Genomic DNA, 14,654 nt, shown 5'->3' with positions numbered 1-14,654 from the left:
AATAAAGTGTCAGAATTACATTTAAAAGAAATAAAACGAAAGTGGACATCATGATAATAATATAGTACACAAACTTCACTTAGGAGCATCCTTTAAACATTGAGCGAAATCAATGACAAAACTCACATAAAAACATCCATTAGTAGTTGTGAAAGGAGGATTGCTCTTCTTTCTTTTGAAAATACTACATTCATAACATTTTTATAGTAAATTCTAGGCATTAAATTGTTATTCGATTTAATTTGAATTCATTGCTAAAATTACTTTTTTTACATTTTTATAGTAAATTCTAGGTATTAAATTGTTACTCGATTTAATTTAAATTCACTGCTAAAATTATTTTTTTTATCTACCATTAATACGTGGCATTTCTCCAATGAAAAAGATTGGTTAAAATTTGAGTTTTCTTTTCTTTTCTTTGATTTTTCCCAAACAACCAACTCATTTGCCTGTACGCGCAATAAATATAGGTAAAACCAACGTCATAAAACACAAATACATAGCTCTACGCCTCTACTCTACTTTAAAAGAAAAGTATGGGCTAACCCTAAGAGTACGTACCACGAAAAGATTGCAACTCATAGGAGTCACCCTGCAAGAAAAAGCAAAGCAACAATGAGAAGAAGAACAAGAAAAAGAAAGAAAAGAAAGAACGTGAAAAAGAAAATCTCCAACCGTCGGGGTTAGAGTCGCCTGAGTCGGACTCAACCGGTGCGTCCACCAATCCACGGCAGAAAAGGCACACGAGTTCGTCGCCTTCGGAGTACGTGCGGCAGATTCTGCACCTTCGAGAAGCTTCGGAGCTCTTCTTGGTGTGTCGCTCCGCGTGACGTGCATCTCCAGCTCGCTCGCAAGTTTAAAAGCAGTTCCGCATGTGTCGCAATCTTTGGTGGATTTCTTGTGTTTGGCAAGATTCTGAGCCTTCATTGCCTTCGACTTCTTCAGGTTCGAATGGCAGACGTGGTGAAGAAGCGGGACAAGAGAAACCAACCTAAGAAACGCAAAATCTAGGTACATTCACATTAGATTGGGTTGTGATTTGTGGTTCTGGATGAATATTTATTGGGTTCCTAACAATAAAACAATATTATCAATTTACATTTTTTAGAAGAGAAAAAAGCATTGGTTGGGTTGTAATAGTTTCTAGGATCTTGAGGTGGACTCACCTGATCCCTGGTACTTCCATTTCATCTTGAGAAACATGGTAAGATTTGTTTTAATGTTTCATTAGTGTTGTGAGCTTCCAGGTCCCCAAACTTTAGGTTTGAAAAAGCCATGCTTTTGGCTGGAATTTATTTATTTTGGTACTTTGATATTTGCAATAATTTGTACTTGTGCAACTCTAGAAAGGCAGTTGACGAGTCTCGAGTTTTTCGTTAGGTCAAGACCATGGTATTTGTAGGACTTGCCCAAAAGGGAAGTCAAAATGTTCAAAATTTTCATGAGCAGACTTCAAAAGGCCTAGTTGGAGGTGGAAATTAACTGTTTGCTCTATCATACTTAATTCTCTTTGAACTCAATGCTATGTTGGGAATGTTAGGTTTGTGAAAAAAGGTGATGGCTTCTTTGCATCCATCACATTTGTTTGGTTGTGCTTGGTGGCTAGTTCTAATTTATAATTTTTTTTGATAAGTAACATAAGAAATTTTATTTAAAAAAACCAACCAAGTACATTGGAAGTATGCTAGAGTGGCACAAATCAAGAGCCCAGATTACAACGATCAATAAGATCGGAGAGAGAAAAACAAGTATAAAAAGGCAATTGGGTTAGGCTTATCAAAAAAAAAAAAAAACCTTGGAATCTTGACTAAGCATCGATTGGGCCTATTTAACTACAAGGCCACAAGGTCATATGTGTGGGCATAGGTTTTATTAGTTCTACTTAGGATACACTATCCTTCAATTTTTGTCTCCTTTTACCCTTGATAGTAACAACCTGAATTTCAAGCTATGTTGTTTTAGAGAGTGACATTTTTCTAGTGTACCAATAATTCTAAACAAGTAAATGTAACCCACCCAAGGAACAAAAATTGATAACAGATCTGTTGTGTGTCACACATTTGATTGTCAAGTTAGTATGTGATGCAACTTTAAAGTTTCTGCATAAGTGGTGGATAAAGGAGTTGCCACCCAGCCTAGTTCTAGTGTCTAGTCATTATCAAAAAAATTTGTATACCATGAGTACAGCCCCAGTCCCCTGATATGCACGGTCTGCCAGTAGCATCAGGAGGCACTTGAGATTCTGTTAACAAAATTTATTGAGATGACTGTTGGAATTTGTAGAAAATTTATGTGTAGTGAGATAACAAAGCTGGAGAACTACATAACTAATAGGAATTGGGCAAATCTGAATAAGTTATTACATGTTTTATAATAATTGTATTCAATTTATTGTACATTTGCCTGCCTCATATAAAAAAAATTATTGTACATTCGTCTTTTGCCCAACTGTTAAAAGTTTCTGTTGATAGGTGTGTTAGACAATGTTAGATTTTTTTTTTTTTTTTTAATGCAGTCATAAATGCAGCCGGTAAAACAGTACTTGTTAATCATTGTATCTTTGCACAGGAAATATTTCTTAAATTGATTAGGAAACTGCAATCTATGTGAGATGGACAATGAAGATGAGTTTACATTTTGTCAGGTACGTTTGGTATGTGCATTTGATATGATGAACTTATAGCTTAATGACCTTACTGAATTGGCTCAAATTCATATTAATATTTTTAAAAAAATATTAAAATATATTTGATTTTGGGTGATTTTCAAAATTTAATGAATTTATCTAAGTAGATGGTTTTGGTTATAAATTTTGGTTAACTCACCTGTTGACCGAGGAAAGGAGACAAAGAAGCTTGTGTCTGATGTTGATGGCATTACCATAAAAGATGAATTCTCAAATGGCAGCAGTGTCAGAGTAGCAGTCTTCTGTGGAATGAAGTTCCTAAAAATACTGCCTCTAAGAGGCAGGGTAAAGTTGATTTTTTGTCTTTCAATGTTACTGATAAGTCCTCTCCAAAACTGTCAAGTGAACTGTCTAGACCAGTAGCATTAGGAGGCACTGGGGATTCTGTTAAGAAAATTCAGTAACAGACTGTTGCAAGAAAGCCTGCAACTTGAGCCAAGGTTCCTTTTGAGAAAGGATATAGCCAAATGGACTGGCTTAAGCGTACGCAAACTCATCCAAAACCTGGCAAGTACTTGACAAATATAATTCTTGGTGAGGGTGCTTCACTTGTTTTGCTCTGTATTTCTTCCTTTGGTCCTTTTCAGCATTTTTGCAATGCTCTCTGAGGGGTGTGCTTTAAAATACTAATTAATTTGTTCTGTTTCTGTCACGACTATGTTTAGTTTATAAAGCTATTATAAGTTACGGTTTTCCTTTTAAGCAAGGGCCAAGATTAATCCTTCATGTGCAGTTTTTGATGTGGTGAGGAGAACTAAGATCAAGCATAGGAAAAGGGTTTAAGAAGAAATTCCTACAACAGACAAAATTAAGGCAAAGAAAAAGTAAATAGGGTTGAAATAGAGCAATCAAATATCGATTTTTACGTTGAAAGGGCTCATGAAATATCCATTCTGTAATTTTATGGAATAGATAAGAAAAGGCTGCCTACAATTACCCAACTTAGGTTATTTATAATAGCCTTTAGTAACCATAGAATTCTGGCCCTTAATCTTACACAAAACAATTAAATTCTAACCATCCAACTTCATTAAAAGTCACATGCTAGTCACATGAATTTTTAAATAATAAATAAAACATAATGTAGAGGGAAAGAAAACACCCTTTTTTTCCTATTTTCTTTGGGCTTAAATTTTCATACATCAGTTTAAGAGGCTCAATGATGTATGGGAGCCCTACTTATCAAAATAATAATAATAATAATAATAATGATGTATGGGAGCCTTGAAAGGTTCAAGCTTAGGGCTCTCTTGAAGGGGGTGGGGTTCGGAATGAGAGTGATATAAGAAAGCTTAGGTTTAGGAAAAGAAGGTTTAGAAATTGAATTAAGGTTACAAGGGGCTGCTGTGATGATCTGGTGCTGAAGGTATCTGATGCCCTTCTGTGTTACATGAGTAGAACACCTTGTTGAATTTCATTAACACATTATTCACTTTGTAGGGAACATTTCTCATTTACTTAGCAAAAATTGCTTATGACGCTGCTTTATCCCTTTGGCTCCATGCTAGCATCTTAGAAAGTTGGTGGATCAATGACCATGCTAGTATCTTAAGCTGAAGGATTTTGGAGTTTAAGGCCTTTTCTTTGCAACCTCTTTATGTATGGACATGAGACCCGACATTTTTTACCTCATCATCTCCCTTCAGGGTCATTATAGAATCTGCATTTCAAAATTTTCTTCCCTTAGGTGGTCTCTTTGTATACTTCTTTGATGCTCCTGTACCTGCATCATGTCCTTTTCTCATTTGTTTATGTACTTATGCAAAATTATTTAGTAGACATTTTTGCACCTAAATAGGTTTTTCAATTTAGATATCCAAATATGCTTTAAATTTTTCAATGCATTTTTGTTTCTGTTGTTCTTTTTGCCTCCAATTAAAACAACACACCATAACAAGTATAATTTCTTGTTTCTGTTTTTCTATTGATTCCCTTCCAAAATCACGTGGGACTTGCTCTCCGTCCTTTTTGTTGTGTTTGGGGAATTTTTAGTTAGAGAATAGGTCATTGTTGCTTACAGTTAGATGGTGCTACTGCTAGGTTACCCGAGCATTGCTTATTCATCTAGCTTCTCCATATTGTGAACTTTCTACATAAACTAGTAGAGACACATATATGAATTTATACTTGTAATTAATTAATTAGGTTAATTTTTTGCTGAATAATTTTTTTTTTTTTGGATATATAAGTAATGTAATTTCATTGAGAATCAAATATACTTTATGTTCACAATGATGAACACAAAGTGTCCAAAAGTACATAAGTCTCAAAGGCAAATCTAAGAGAAACTTGAAACTCTAAAATAGAAGAACAATGTGTAAAATCCCACACCCGGGACCAATCAAAAAGGGTACGAGCAAACGTGGTTTTCAACTGATCCAAGGAGTTCTCCATATCTTCAAAAGTATGTCTATTCCGCTCCTTCCAAACTAGCCACATCAAACAAGCCAGCACCATATTCCAAAGATCAGAGCCATGTTTACCAAACCAATTTTTCCAACTAAATAACAAAGTATCAACATTACTCGGCATAACCCATTGAATCCCAAAAATCTGTAACGCAAATTCCCACAAAGCATAAGCAACGTCACAATGGAGTAAAAGGAGATCCACTAATTCCCCATTACTTTGACACATTCAACACCAATTCACCAATGGCATACCCCTCTTATTAAGATTATCCAAAGTAAGAATCTTTCTCAGTGCTACTATCCGCAAAAAGAACGACACCCTCTTGAAAATCTTAACGGATCAAGTACTTTTCCAAAGGAATGGGATTGTAGATGCACCACCCCGAATCTACCTATAAAAAGATTGAGTTTCAAAATTCACATCCCCCTTAAGACACCATCTCTTCTTATCCACCCCCTCCCCCCTTGGAACTTGAGAGTAAATGAAATTAAAACAAGAGAAAACGGCCTCCATCTCCCAATCATGGAAGTTCCTATGAATAGTTGTAATGCACGAGATTGTAAAGCAAGTTTGATTTATTGTAATATTTTTTACATGGTAATTGAAACTGTTAGAATTATGGTTAAATAATTAAATTCACTATTTACTAACAGCTTAAACTTTTGGGAGAATCTATAATTTATCATGGTATTATAGTAGGAGATCTTGAGTTTGATCCCCATCTTCACTTTACCTCCTTTTAAAATGTTTAAAACCCCACATCTTGGGCCCTAATTATTAAGCAGCAGTTTAGGCCTACATGTGAGGGGAGTATTAGAATTATGGTTAAATGATTAAATTGAATTCTGGTTAAATAATTAAATTCACTATTTCCTAACAACTTAACTTTTGGGAGAATCAGTAATTAATCAAAAACATCATTGACTCTATGCTTCTTGATTCCAGGCTTAAAGGGACAGTCAAATAAGAGGATCATTTCTATGAATGAAATTAAAAAAGATCAGAAGAAGGTTACTTGTGGACTGTATTTAAGGGTCATGTGTACAATATATCCCCATACATGAGATTTTATCCTTGGAGGTATCAGATATGTACATGACTTAATGAACTCAAGGATTTAAGGGTCTCAAGTTTTATATTGACTGGCCAAATTCTCACTTATTTAATAAGTATGTTGTGTCTAGTGAGTCTAACCATAGAACAATCCTAAAATACTTAATTTTACTGTTGTCTAGAAATCTTGCAACATGTCTATTTCCTTCTCAGCCTTTCTTTGCCTTTGAATCCCATACTATCCTTATTGAAACTCAAATCCAGCTGATACTATCCACCACAAGCACGTAGACAGATTACGCTTAAATTTTCCTATGTCACTTTATCACTTATGTTTAGAAGAATGGATGGGAGGGCTCTTCATTTTTCAAGGAAATTGAATTTCTTTGAAGGTTGAATACCCTTATTCAGAGCCTATCAACGACCTAGGTTTGATAATGTATAGAGACAATAATTCTGAGTTGCAATGCTCAAACCAACTGAGTCTTTCCAATGCTGATCTAGCATCTCCAAAAACTTGCAGTTTTTGATGATGCAATCTGTTGAAAGAATAGTTAAGTCATGTTACACTGAAAAACATGTTTAGGCATGGAGTTGTATATTCCCTTCAAAACTACTTTATGATGTCTTCATGTGTAATGTGATATAAATATGCATCAATGCTTGTCTTTTGACAAAAGTTCTTTTGCAGGTGTTGATATGCTGATGAAGGCAGTGGGAAAAGACTGTACAGCCTATTTAGTATCCTTGTTCAGAACTTTCTTAGATTCAATGGTTTCTTCAGGTCTTGCCCGGTTTCTAAACAAATTTCTAAAATTTCTTATCATATTGATCTATGCAAATTATTTTGAACAATCCGTGACATTAAGGAATTCTAATTTTGTTTGTGTGTGGTAACGAGTACTCAATGCAACTTAATGCATCTTGGATCAAAGTTCTTCAAGCTCAAGACGACATCTTTAATGCTATGAAAGAGGCTACCTTGAAGGATCTTTTGAATGTGAGCCGTGATCACCATGTGTTCAAGAAGCTTCTTAAAGTTCTAATTGTTCAAGTAAGCAACTCTTTCCTCACTTCGCGTCCAATGTTAAAATCCTAATTTGATTGTTGTAAAATCAAGTTTCTATGGCATTTAGTTCAATAAAATGTTGAAATTGAATTTAGGAATTTTAAAAACAGTAAACAAGAGGATTCGAGAATTTTAGAAAATTAAGCAAACAGGTTAATAAGTATGTCACATCACATTTAGGCATATGTGAAAATTAAAGAAATTCAAATGGCTTTTGGAATAGAGATCAAGAGGATTGGGAATAAAAAGAAATGTCAATATATACAAATTGCATGTATGCGTAAGATATAATAAGTAGTTTGCAAACCTTTAGTTCGGTCAAATTCAAAAACAAAAGCCTTTAACTCTCTCAGGGTCTATTTGGATACCGCTTATTGCTGAAAACTGCAAACACTGTAGCAAAATAACTTTAAATGTGTGAATAAGTCCATGGGACCCAGTTTTAAAGTTGTTTTTGCTGAAAAAAGTACTTGCGGGTCCCGTGAACAGTGCACGGGACTCACACAAAAAACGTAGAGACGCGTCTGCTTTCCTTTTCAGGGCAATCCAAATGTGCACTCAAATTAAAAAACAAAGGCAATTGGGGAAAAAAAACAAAAAACCAGAAAAAAAAAGAAAAAGAAAAGAAGAAAATAGAATTTTTTAGTTCTAATTAAATAGAGATGAATTCCTCCAATGACACAATACTTAGAAATGCACATTTTGGTGAAGTGGATGGACACATTCATGGAATATCAGTTCAATTGAACCTTTTAATTATATATATATATATATCCTATAGTACATTCTCTCTCTCTCATTAGCATTTTGACAGGAATGTAACTATAAATAGAAATATTTTGAATGCTAATACTCTTTTTGACAAGATGATATTTTTCTTACCCCTTTTTGTTGGTGTGTAAAGATGTCGCGGTGATGAATTGCAACGGTCAAGGATTTGAGTCTAGCAATGTAGAAGGAAGTGAATAGAATAGAGCAATCCAAGATGGGTTGACGTCATGGACACATTTCGTGGTAATTTTTCTATTTTTGGGGTTAATAATGGAGTACAGTTAATGGCATGCTCAATGAAGAAAAGGGAGGTTTCACTGTGCATGGACAGGTTTTTGACTGCTTTGGTATTGGAATTAAAAGTTTGAATAAGATTTAGTTCCTTATGTGGAATTTCTTTTTATATATTTTTTTATATTTTGTAGATGTATAAGTCAAATTTTTTTATCACTTTGAAAGTGATATTGAATTTTGTAGAGTACATAATGATAGCAAGGGGAAGGTGCATTCTGATATTTCAGTCAGTGATATAAAGATAACTGGCACCCTACTGGTACTCTCTGTCAAACATTTGGGCATAGAATAATATATGATGCAGCAAGCACTTTTGATGCCAAAGTGGATAATGTGTTGAGGAATGAAGAATGGTATTGGCCCTTGCTAAGTAAGAAGATCTTGTAACAATTCAGAGTCAACTGTGCTTGGTTCATATTGGAGTGAGTGATCAGCCTTACTGGTATGCTTCAGCTAGTGGTAAACTCGTGTGCTGCTACCTGGAATCAGATCAGACGCAGAAGTGAAGAAGTGGATTGGTGGAAACTATTATGGTTTCCTGAAGCCATCCCTAAACATAGCTTCATTGGTGGCTGACCCTTAATAATAGGTTGACAACTAGATTGAGATTACTACAATGGGTATGGAATAGAGATAGTAGTTGTTTCTTTTGCCAGAATGGGTTTGAGAGCAGGGATCACCCGCTTTTTGGGTGCTCTTTTTCTGGTAGAGTCTGGAAGCAAATCATGGGACTTTGTTAAGTGTCAAATATTCCTAGTACCTGGGATGATATTGTCTCCTGGGGGAAAATAATCTAAAAGGGAAAGATTTTAGAGCCATTCTCTGTAAAGTTTCATGGTGGGCTACCATATCTGGTTACAAAGAAACGATATGGTTCACAATGGAGATGTCATCTCCGAGGAGAAATTGATAAAGAGGATAGGCCAGTCTTGGGAAGATTGCTAATTCAGGAAACTCTGTTTTTCTCGCAGTGTTGAGGACCAATTAAGTTTTCTGCTACTAACTGTCTGGTTTGGCATTGATCTGTTGGTTGTTGCCAATAGATTAGTTCTTTCATTGCTGCAATTTGCTTTCAGCTGTAATTCTGGCTAATTGTGTAGTTCTTTTTTAGAACTTGGTTCAAGGGGTTAATTGAGCGTTTGTGTTTAGTACATCAAAGTTGATGCTTTGCTGCTTTGTACTTGATATATTCTTAACGGAATTACTAATTTATATCCACACACACAAAAAAAAAAAAAAAAAAGAAAAAAAAAAGAAAAAGAAAAAAGATATAAAGATCATTGCATCTAGAAAAGCTATTATTACCTCTTGTTTTTATGATATGTTTAATATTATGAAACCCTGAACAGTGTTTGTGAGTTTTTAGGTTTGCTCTTTTTTATTTTTCTTTTTTGGTTTTTGTTTTTGACGCCATGGCATTTTTTCTTTGTGGTAAATTATTATGATATGTTCTACTTTATTTATGATTGGAACTGGATTGTTTCTTGAGTTAATTCTTTGCCATTAAGACAATGCTGAAGTCATAGTTGGTGAAGGTTTGAGGATTTTCCGCAATTGGCTTTGGATTTATGACTGCTGAAATGTTAAAATTTTAACATTAGCAATGACTCCTGCAAGCTACTGCTGCTCCACAGGAACTAAACTGTATTGCAGGAGTGGACAAAACCTGCAAATTTGTGAAGGTTGGTCATCTTGCAGACCAAGTTCATGTTTATGTAGTGAACTCCTTTACTTTCAAATGCTTTTTCCATTTTATTTTATTCTTCTGTAAGTATTCTATATTTATTAGTTGTGATACTTTAAAACAAACTTAATATGATATTACAAATGGGTTTATGGTGTCCAATGAGCTTTAACTCAAATGACACCTCTTTTTCTTGCAAGAGCAAGGTTGAGCATGATATTGTGCATTCAAGATCCACCAGTGGGTGTGTAACTTACAAATAAAAAATGGGGTTCATGATTCTTATTGATTCTTGATGATGCAGGCTGACTTCATGAAAATGCTATTTCCTGACAATACTTTTGATGCAGTATATGTGATTGAAGCCACTTGCCATGCACCAGATGTCATGTGTATTCCTAATTCTAATACCATAACCTTGGCTAGGATGGCACATCATTTTCCACTTTTTGTAATCTCTCTCTCCCTTCTTCTTTTCTTTCTGGTTATTTTGGTTTAAACTTTGTTTCTGATTTGAATAGTATGGATGTTACAAAGAAATATACAGAGCAAATTATAGCCTGGACTGTGTTTTGCTGCATATGAGTGGTGCGTGACTGATTCTTTTGATCCCAATAACCAAGAACATTAAAAAATAAAGGTAAGATATGCTTGAAGCATGAAAAAGCGAATGTTTGTATTCCTTTTTTCTTTCTTTCCTTTTTGTTTGGAGGGGAGGAGAGGGGAGTATTGAATTTATTACCATGAATCTCATCTTAGGGGGTTATATTCCGTAAGTGTATCAAAATTTCATTGAACTTTTGGGTTGGAAAGAAATTGAGATTGGTGATGGCCTTCCTAACATCAGGTTGACAGGAAAATGCCTTGAAGCTCTTAAGCAAGCTGGTTTTGAGGTGAGCGATATTTCCTATTTTATTTTGTTTTTTGTTTTTGCCCTTCTGAATCTTTGTTATGATTTGCACAAGTGACAACGTATTTATTTATTCTGCCAAAGGACATGTGAGAGAAAGATCTTGCAATGGACTCACCTATCCCCTGGTACTTGCCTTCAGATAAAAGTCACTTGTCATTGAGTAGTTTCCTTCTAACTGCTGTTGGGAGTTTCATCACAAGAAACATGGTAAGATTTTTTTCATTCTAATGTTACATTAATGTTGTTAGCTCCCACTTCCCAAACTTTAAGTTTGTAAAAATCATGCTTTTGGCTGGATTTTTTTGTTAACGTTGAGATTTGCAAGAATTTGTACTTGCATAACTCTAGAAAGGCAGTTGATGAGTGCCGATTTTTTTGTTAGGTCAAGACCCTGGAATTTGTGGGACTTGCTCCAAAGGGAAGTCGACTTGTTCAAAATTTTCTAGTGCAAACTGCAGAAGGGCTAGTTGGAGGTGGAAAGTAAGTTTTCGCTGTATCATACTTAATTCTCTTTGAGCTCAATGCTAAGTTTTTGATGTATTGTTTCTGAGTAACACAAAGTTAGCAATAATTACATATTTAATGAGGAAGTTTGTAGCCTCATGCACAGGCTGCAAATCCGGCATTACATCAGATCCATCTAAGTGGGGTTTCTCTAATCCTGTAACTTGTGCAAGTGGATATTTTGAACTAAATCAATGGTCCTAAATTTTGTAGTGCACCCAACCTTGCAATGATAATTAAGAAGAAATGGTGAAAAGGGAAAGAGTTGTTGAAATTCTTTTCTTGTAGGAGTTGAATCATAATTTCTTCTTTCTGAGTCATTGCCTTAATGTACTCATGTACCCATGAGCTGCTCCCATGGTTAAATTTCTGCCTTCCAGGAAAGAGATTTTCACACCAATGTATTTCTTGAAGCCGCTTTCAGATAATCAGTAATGTGGCAACCTAAACTAATTAACCTGATACCATAGCCTAGGAATCTTCCCAGGAATTCTGACAGTTAGAAATGATGTTAGAATATGGTCTGACCATGCTAGTTGACTTTGTGGTTTGAAGCTTGCTGAGTTCTGAGTTGCCATTTGAAAGTTGTGCGTCTGTGTTTGGTTATCTGTGGGTTCATCTGTACGCCCCCAATGGCTTGAGCAATGTTTTAGCCTTCTGCTCCATTGGGGCAGTGACTCTTTTATGTTGTCTATTGAATGAAAATTTCCCTCTCTGCCTAGGCTAGAGGTGCACACTTTTTGTTGTTGGTAAATGTGTGACCATATCACTTTCACTGCTCCATATTTCAAGGAACATGATTCTGCTCCTCATTTCACAATAAATTTCAAATGATGTGACATTGGATACATTTTAGATTTGTAATATTTAATCTAAACCGTGGCTAAATTCCAAATAGAGAGGATCCTATTACAGATTTCAAGAGCTGCCATGTTGCATGTCTAGTTAAAATATTTTTGGCAAAAATGCACTTTTCGTCCCAACATTTTAGGTCAATTTCTATTTTGGTCCCAAAATTGATTTCTTTGCAAATTTCACCCCTAAAATTTGAAAATCGTTTTTAAAATCGTCATTGCCATCAACCAACAGACAGAACCCTCCTACGTGGCAGACGGAGTGCTCTACTTGCTGAAATGGCATTGACGTGACCATTAAAATATTATTAAAAAAGATTATTTGGTACTTTTAAATGCCATGTCAGCATTTAAATTAATAAAAAAAAACCATGCCAGAGTATTTAAATTAAATTAAAAAACAAACCTTAAATCTAATTAAAAAACAAAATTTCTTAATTTTAATTTAAACTGAAATTACAAATTTGATTTAAACTGAAATTTTAATTTCTGAATTTTCAGTTTTAAAATTTTTTATCACAATCCTCTACACCAAACCCCAATCCCAACCCCACAAACCCAAGTTCCCCAACTTAACATCAAATTTTCTTAGTCACCAACATCACAGCATCAATTTAACCCTTCTCTCCCTACCCATTGTTCTCTCACTCTCTATCTCTTTGATTTCTCTTTGATCTGCTCCATTCCCAGACACCCATGGCCAGAGACAGCAAGCTCCAAAACCCAGACACCCATGGCCAAATAAAACAAAACTCTCTTCGATCTACCCATAGGCCCATGGCCAAAGACTGCAAGCTCTACGTCTCACGACCACGAGCTGCCGAGACTCGATTGATGAGGACGATGACGAAACGAGGTGGCCGAGGAGTCGTTTCGTGGTCGGGATGGCGTCGTTTGACGAGTGGCTGAGGAGGTGAATTATGTCGTTTTGGTGTTGGGGTTGGTGATGTGAAACGGTGCTGTTGGTTTTGAGGAGGCAAAAACGGCACCATTGGATCTGCTCCAAACCCAGATCTGCTCCTGACCCAGATCTGCTCTTGATAAGAACATAAAAAAGGAAAGAAAAAAAAAAAAAACCATTCAGATTTGGGTTGGTGTTTGTGTACAATTGATTTTTGTGGAAGAATTTGTGTACAAATTTTGGAATATTTTGGGTTTCTATTCTTTTGTTCTTGGGATTGAATATTCTGGGTTTGTTGTTCTTGTGTTGTTCTTGTGTGTTCATAATTAAGATGAATTTGGAATAGGAATTTGATAATTTGAATGTGAAATTCATGAGTTTATGGGTTTGCTGGAGATTGGTTGGTTTATTGGATTTATTTCTTATTTTCCTGGCATTGATGGAGATTGGATTTGGTTGCTGGGTTTGTTTCTTGGATTTGGGAAGAACATGAAGAACATGTTCTTATGAAAAAATAGTGAAAAGTAAAAAAAAAAAAAAAAAAAAGATTTAAGGTTTTTTTTTTAATTTAATTTATTTTTTGTTTAAAAGCAACCGCATAAGAAGAAGAATAGTGTTTTCTTGTCTTGTGGGTGAGAGAGAGTGCTAGGGTGTAATTGGGATTTGGGTTTCTTGAGAGTGTTCTTGTGCACTATTGTATCTCCCTATTTTATAGTGAAATTTCTCCGTCGTCTCCGTGGAGGTAGGCAGTTTGCCGAACCACGTAAATTCTTGTGTTTTTGTGTGTGCTTGTTATTTAATTTCCGCTTATTTATTGTTATTGATTGGAGTCCTGGGGTGCTATCTGCACAACACACAGCTGGGAGATTTAATTCAATACACATATTTATTCCATCACGCAGTGCCCAAAAGTTCATCATTTTCACACTTGATGACCAAATCGTTCAAATACATCCTCAAACTACTATGGGATAAACCATGATGAAGCGACACGCCCATCAACGTCTTTTACACTTGATAATATAATAAGATATTTTATGGATTTAATCATAAAAATAAATCAGCAAACTAGGATGGTATAGAATCAAACTTCTTTTTAAAGTAGTGGAGTATATAATGATTTACTTCTTTACTTATATTTGAATCATAATTATATATTATTATTATAGTCTAGTATGTTTAAACCAAAAAACTAAGTATCATTTTCTGATAAAAAAGAAGAATTTTTAATTTATAAATTTAGTTATGTTCCCTCTTTATAAGATGTCCTTGATCTATTATATAGACTAAATTGTTACAAAAATTCACAAATATGTATAAAAACCTATGAGGTCTTATCAAACGTGATGGGGACAGTGCCCTATTATAGGTTCTCCATATAATTAGTTTCACTATTATTATTTCTATATATCATAAAAGTAAAATGAAAAAAAAAGGTTACGTTCTAAGTCAATTTTTTTTTTTTTTTTTTAAATTAGCTACAAGATAATTAAGAGTTTTAGTTGACATGTCA

The 14,654-nt window shown here is 34.8% G+C and overlaps 1 long non-coding RNA gene across 14 annotated transcripts; it reads left to right on the top strand.

Annotated features, from left to right (window-relative positions):
* The first annotated feature begins 518 nt into the window (after positions 1-518).
* Positions 519-13,658, top strand: LOC112024834 (uncharacterized). 14 transcript variants are annotated; one of them, XR_010625768.1, is made up of 9 exons: positions 519-1,011; positions 2,569-2,644; positions 6,843-6,892; positions 7,021-7,205; positions 8,125-9,967; positions 10,320-10,420; positions 10,507-10,862; positions 10,964-11,089; positions 11,265-12,127. It is a non-coding gene; the product is annotated as an uncharacterized LOC112024834 (long non-coding RNA). The 14 variants fall into 14 exon arrangements; XR_010625767.1 differs by having other exon boundaries at positions 6,843-7,205; positions 8,125-8,234; positions 8,451-9,967; positions 11,265-11,660; XR_010625764.1 differs by adding an exon at positions 12,931-13,658 and having other exon boundaries at positions 520-1,011; positions 6,843-7,205; positions 11,265-11,362.
* Positions 13,659-14,654: the final 996 nt, after the last annotated feature.

Source organism: Quercus suber, unplaced genomic scaffold, assembly GCF_002906115.3.
Source record: "Quercus suber isolate HL8 unplaced genomic scaffold, Cork oak 2.0 scaffold_628, whole genome shotgun sequence".
In the NCBI taxonomy this organism is placed as follows: Eukaryota; Viridiplantae; Streptophyta; class Magnoliopsida; order Fagales; family Fagaceae; genus Quercus; species Quercus suber.
The sequence above is the reverse complement of the archived record's forward strand: the minus strand, read 5'-3'. Positions and strand labels throughout refer to the sequence as shown.